Source organism: Rhagoletis pomonella, unplaced genomic scaffold, assembly GCF_013731165.1.
Source record: "Rhagoletis pomonella isolate Grant_MI unplaced genomic scaffold, Rhpom_1.0 Rhpom_scaffold_00001, whole genome shotgun sequence".
NCBI lineage: Eukaryota > Metazoa > Arthropoda > Insecta > Diptera > Tephritidae > Rhagoletis > Rhagoletis pomonella.
In genome coordinates, this window is record NW_023458555.1 from 62711759 (window position 1) to 62718776 (window position 7018).

Genomic DNA, 7018 nt, shown 5'->3' on the forward strand with positions numbered 1-7018 from the left:
AATTTTTTTATTAGTGATTGGATTTGTTCGAAAACCGGCACTCGAGAGTTTCTGGGGTCGCCGATTACAAATCTGAAGTCAATTTTTTTTCTTAATTCAAAATGGCGGATCCAATATGGCGATCTAATTTAAAAAAAATATTAAAATTAAAGCGCTGATACTGAACGTTTTAAGCATTGTAAAGGGTTGAAACTTGTTTCCAGTGGGTTTCTTTGCTTGCTGATTATGAATCTGATGTAAGATTTTCTAAATTCAAAATGGTGGATCCAAAATGGCGACTAACTTAAAAAAAATGATTGGATTTGAGTTTTTGAGTTTTGAAAATCTGACATCAGATTCGTAATCAGCAATCCCCGAAACCCACTGGAAACGAGTTTCAACCCTTGACAATGTTTAAAACATTCAGTATCAACGTTTTAATTTTAGTAATGTTTTTATTAATTAAATCGCCATATTGGATCCGCCATTTTAATTAAAAAAATTTGATTTGAATTTAAAAAAATTTAGTTCAGATTCGTAATCGGCTACCCCAAAAACTATCGAGTGCCAGTTTTCGAACAAATTCAACCATTTAAAAAAAAATTGATCGCCATTTTGGATCCGCCATTTTGAATTTTGAAAAACTGACTTCAGATTCCAAATCACCAACCCCAGAAACCCTCTGGTAACAAGTCCAACCCATGATAACGCCTAGATCGTTCAGTATCAAAGTTTTAATTTTACTAGTCTCTTTTCGAGAGTATATTTTCGGGCACTAGGCCCATTCTAACTGCCCAAGACAGGTATGTAATTAAGGGAATGTTCCCCAATAATACCTGAGTAATTATATGTAAAACCCATATTTTTAGCTCCATTTTAACATGTCAAGAAAATAAAAGAATTGAGAACATCAGCGTTAAAAAAATCGACCTGCGCGCCCTCTAAGAAAACTTTTTTCAAAATAAAAAAACAAGTTTCTCTTTTTTTATCACAAATAACAATATCTTGAGGTAGCGTTTATGAGTTTCCAAAAAAAAATTGTTTGAACCACTCTAGTACACATATGTATGTATGTATGTATATTGGGGTGGTCCAAAAATGCACAGGGAAAAGTAAAGACGGAATTTTAATGCTCTCACCCCATAAGATTGTTCCACATCGAAAAAAAATTTTATCGGGGACCTATAAAAAATATTTAAATTAAAAACTATTAGAATATTTTTTGGAAAATGGGAGTGGCACCGTTCACCTATGACCACATATGTGTAGGGATGAAACGATACCATGCAGGTATCGACACTTTTACTTGGAAATAGTATCGAAAAAACGTATCGATACCTGAAAAATATAAGGCCTAAAGTATCGATACCCGCTCGTATCGGTACTCATTGTGTATTCCGTATTAAATTAAATTTATTTCTTTAAATCACAAGTTAATCATCCTCTGGGAATCCTAAACTCCGAATAATAAAATTTAATAATGTAGGAGGCTCATTCCACGGCAATCGATACCGAATGAAATGAAAATAAACTTAAGAATTGGAGGGTATCATTTCTAGTAACTGAGAGTAAATAAATCCTTCTTTCAAGACTGAAAGCCAAAGTTCCGAATTTTATATTAAAATCAGATATTTTTTAACTTTTGTTTGTACCATTTACGAACTCATATGATGGGTTAATTTTCTTTAAAATTTACAAGACTGATTTTCGTAGTCTATTATCTTTTTTGCATTTTTTAAACCAGTGATTCCTAAAATGGTCCAAGTGGACCGCCAGGGGCCCACGGGAGACTCGACGGGATTTACGTTGGCGTTAAAAAATATTGTGGTCCACGAGTTGTAAGTGGGGATCCACGATACGACATGTGTCTGGTTTCGATAGTAAAGAACCAAAATGGTTGCTTTATAGCCTCTTTATTTAACTTTAATTTTTTTAGTGGTGTATAGTGCTCTTGATGCACCGCTGCACTTACCGTCACTTTGTGTCTTCATACGTGGGGAAGCCTTAAAGGCCACCTGCAGACTAAAAAGAAACGGATGTTGTATAACACTGAATGAGGCGAGGCGGAAATTGCGGGCTGAAGAGATTTGAGCACTTGTGTCTATAATGCTGAGTTTCCTGAGGGAGAATGCTGGTTTAATTCCAGCACTGAGCCCGAACTCACACACTGACTCTGGGCCAGGATCTGGGATCTTTTTCGACGTTAATGGGGATAAACTTCACTTTTCTCTTATGGAATATGCTTCGGTCTTCCAGCTGAAGTATTTGCAGTCCTCAAAGCCATAGACTACGTGGTGGAAAATAGTGGAGGGGAAGGAGTTTACGTGTCTGCAGTGACAGACAAGCACACAAGGTATGGGCCAGCCCTCTATCTAAGTACTTCCAAACTAGTTCGGCAATGCAAGTCTCGACTAAATTATGTTGGCAAACATAACCAGCTCGCTTTACTCTGGGGGCCAACCTGTTATAGCACTCCCCACTTCGACCATCGAAGCCACCATCAGAAACTGGGTGAAAACTTCGATCAGCAACGACTGAGACCCATCGAGAGGATGCAGACGGGAAAAACTCATGTTGCCTTCAATATCAGAGGTCTAGCAAGTTGTTTACACTTACTGAGAAGACGGGACTGTAGACAACTTGTTGGACTGCTGAATGGTCACTTCACGTGGCAAATGACAACTCCATTTGCCCATCCTGCCTAGAAGAGGATGAGACTGTGAAACACTTTTTATGCTTCTTGTTTGCTTGCTTGTTTATCATCGATTTTTCTAGATTCGGTATTTTCTCTTTTTTTTCATTTTCTGAATTTGGCATAAAAAGCTTTGTGGTTTTGTTGTTTTAAGTTTTGTGTTTTAAAAATGTAAGTTATGAATATTTTTCGCATCACTTTAAAACTCGGAGAGATACAATAAAAAATGATACCTCCAACACAAATACACTATTTTACAAATACGTCACATGCAAATTAAGGAGCGAGCCAAGCATGTGAGGAGATTATGGAGTGCTTTTAAAAAATATAACTCCTCAGGGCAAGATAGAACTTTGATGGCTTTACGAGCTCTGCTTTTTTAAAACTTGCAAGTGTGTGGTCACATTATTTTAATAAATAGAACGCAAGAAAATATTTCATTTATATTATTGCATTTCCGAATTTAGTTTTGGAACTCACCCTCGATGCAAATTTTCATCGTTAGATCTAATTTTCACATTTTTTTGATGAGCTTTGGGTATATGTTAGAAAGGGCAGCGGGGAGTCCACTGAAACCAGTACAGTTCTGAAAGGGGTCTACGAGAAAAGCAAGTTTGGGAACCTCTGGTTTAAACGGTCGGTGGAGAGAAAAATTCATCTGCATTGTAACAGCGTAATTTTCAAGTTTTTCGGGCAAGTGCTGATATTTTATTATATATTTAAGCAAAGCATATTTACTGTCACGCCCGTCACAAAATACACATAATAATTATTTTTTAAAAGAAAACACTCCAAGATGTGTAAACTATAAACATGTAAAAAACTGACGAAAGTAACGCTATGACACAGGCAAATATGTGCGAATTGCTTTTGAGTATTTATATGCTTTTGTTTTCGAAAAAAGGTTTATGTTGGTCACTACCGTCACATGTTACACCCGTCACAATTCAAAGTTTGACAAGTTTTAAAAAATTCGGTCAGGGACTGCTACGGTTACTTATCTGCTAATCTGAAATATATCATATATATCTTTGTGATCATCGATGATAAAGCTATTCATAAAATATATGTTGCTCGAGCGATGGGAAAACTAAGCTATACTGCCACCGATACAAAGAAACCATTACTTCTCTTGTCAGGGTAAAGTCAGTATCTCATTAGGTTTGATAGGTAACAGCCTCACGAAAATTGTAGTTATATTTAAAAATAAGGTACTTCACAAAGACGTCTACCCAGACATTGGAGATGAAAAGTACGAGCAAGGATTATCCCGCCTTTAGGTGGCACAGTCTTTTGTGTATTTGTAAAATCCGATTTTTGGAGAAATAAAGTTAGTTTTATAGTCTAATAATATGTATTTCTTTGTTCACGCTCAACTTGTCACACCCGTCACAAAGTCAAATCACACCCGTCACAATTGAATTTGGAACATATAATCTTTAATTTCCAATAGAGGTAAGGAACTTTGGCGTTAATGTTGAAAATGTTTATTTAGGTATACAATGAAATATTTAAAATCATAAACAGAAGACATAATTAGAAAAACTCTCATACAAATAAGTAGTAGCAAATTTCGCTTGTGTACTCTTCACACCCGTCACAGTGACTAAAATTCTTACATATATTTCCTTTGGATTAAAGTGTTTTTGAATTTTTTTCTAGGCATTGTGTATACTTCGAAAACCTAACAGAAAATACTCGTTTTAAAAAATTGTATGTTATAATTGAAGAATTAAACCTTAAAAAGTAAGTTGAAATGTCACACCCATCACGTGGAATGAGCCAGGAACTAAAAATATATAAAACTCCGTTACATAGCAGAACTATATGTTTAATGATTAATGGTATTTACACAGATACATATACATACATTGGAAATAATTACAAGTTAATCTTATTTAAGAAAACATTTATTAATAAAATATTTCAGCGAAAAAAGTCTTCTTTTGTTGTACTTCCCAAGAATAGGAGTTTTTCCGAATGTTTGCCAGTCAACCGATTTCTTGACGTGGTTATTGTTGCTCCTGCTTTCAAAAACAATCGTTCACAAGGAACAGATGTTGCAACTATATCTGAATATGATCGCGCCTGTTTATACAACAAAGGAAACGCAGTTTTCAGCTCCTCCCATTCTTCTAATGGGTTCGACTTCAGGGAGGATACTGGGCTGGATAAAAAAAAAGAAACGTATTTTTCAGGGCTGCAAACCACTCCAAAAATCGATGCGGTTCGGTTCAGTGGTTCGAACCACTTAGAGAAAACTTGCACCGGTACAAGAACCGGTTCATGAGTACCTCTGAACCGCCGGTTCGGTTCGGTTCAAATGGTTCAATTTTGTATACTAATAGCCAGTTTCACGAAAGCAATAATGAATGATTTTGTTTTTATATGAATTTAATATGGAAGCTGACCGAAAAAAAATAATGTTTCACTTAAATTGCTTTCGTGAAACCGGCAGTAAGTGATACAAATGTCATAAAAATCTTATAAAACCTATATGTATGTATATATCGTCCCCCAGAAGCATGAATGTGCAAATTTACCAATTTTGAGTTATTGAGTTGAATTGATTAAGCTTTAGGTGTGCTATGTTATACCAAAACCCAAAATGCCTGCGAACACGCAAACCACAATATTTTATAATGTCAATTACCTGAATATATGTACAGTTAAGTCTCATAAAATAACATTCAAACTAGATTTCCCAACATTTTAATATTTACGTTAATGTTTCTGGCATAAGGGGACGATATGTGTGTATAAAAACAAAAAGCCTTGTTATTGAGATCATATTAATTTATAATATTTATTAAACATTTCAGTATAATAAAGTGCAATTAAAGAGCCTTAAAACTCCCGTTTGTTTTTGCTGACGGTTCTACGGGTTTTGTTTCATATAATGCTCGAAACGATTTTTATATGTATGGCTGAAAATGCTTAACCGAGAAGAAGAAAATTTTAAATTAAAACTAATTCTAAGGTCCTTCAAAGTTGCACTTTATTAAATTTAATGCGCTATAAAACTGCACACTCGATTTTTTTTGATTAATTCTGACTAAAAAGTTTGAAACTTATGTAGATGCAACACATATTGTTGAAATTTGCGGATTCTTTGTAATTTTCTTTCAAAGTTTGAAATTGGATTCATATACCTATGTAGGTTTTGTTATATAATAAGCTACACTTTTATACAAAATTAATGATAACAAGTAAGAAAGTCTAAGTTCGGGCGGAGCCGAACATTAAATACCCGGCGCAAGTATTAAATATATGTTTTCCACCTTTCCGAAAGCTACCGCTACATGATAAGCCGGGGTGTATACATTTTAAGTAAATTAGCGTCCTTAAATTTCGAAATATTGAAATTTCAAGCATTTCTGAAATTTACCGTTATATGAAAAGCAGCCTCAATTTTAGTCCGATTTCAACAATTTTCAACGGTTTGCTTTTATGTGGCAAGCACAATAAACATACCGAGCTTGGTGCAAATTGCTAGAACGGCTAGCGAGATACATATAACAAGTGGGCGGTGCTACGCCCATTTTCCAAAATTTTGTCATAAACGTATTTCTTGGTAAAGAATTGTTGCAACCATCAATTTTGAATAAATTAGCTTCAATATTTACTGATTTATCGAAGATTTTGTATTTCTCGAAATTACCGTTATATGGGATGTGGGCGTGGTTATTGTCCGATTTTAGAAATTTTCGGCCAGTTGGTATGCTGTACCAGGACCAACAACTGTGCCAAGTTTGGAAGAAATTGGTGTAGCGGTTACCAAGATATACACATGTAACCATAAGTGGGCGTGGCTACGCCCATTTGCCAAAATTTTGTAATATTCTTATTTTTCGTCTAAAACTCATTGCAAATATCAATTTTGAGTGAATTATCTTCAGTAGTTACTATAATATCGCAGTTTTCGTTTTTCTGAAAATTACCGTTATATTGGAGGTAGGCGTGGTTATTGTCCGATTTTTAAAATTTTCAGCCATTTAGTATGCTGTACTAAGGCCAACAACTGTGCCAAGTTTGGAAGAAATTGGTGCAGCGGTTACCAAGATATACACATGTAACCATAAGTGGGCGTGGCTACGCCCATTTTCCAAAAATTTATAATATTCATATTTTCCGTCTGAAACTCATTGCAAGTATCAATTTTGAGTGAATTATCTTCAGTAGTTACTAAAATATCGCAGTTTTCGTATTTCTTACAATTACCGTTATATGGGAGGTAGGCGTGGTTATTATCCGATTTCGCCCCTTTTCAATACCATCCGTTCCACGCCCAAAAGAAGTTCACGTACCAAGTTTCGTTAAGATATCTCAATTTTTACTCGAGTTATC

At 35.0% G+C, this 7018-nt stretch overlaps 1 protein-coding gene across 1 annotated transcript in view; it reads left to right on the plus strand.

The window, feature by feature from the left end:
• Positions 1–7018, plus strand: part of LOC118755619 — a 238743-nt gene that overhangs the window by 211233 nt on the left and 20492 nt on the right. The window lies entirely within an intron of this gene.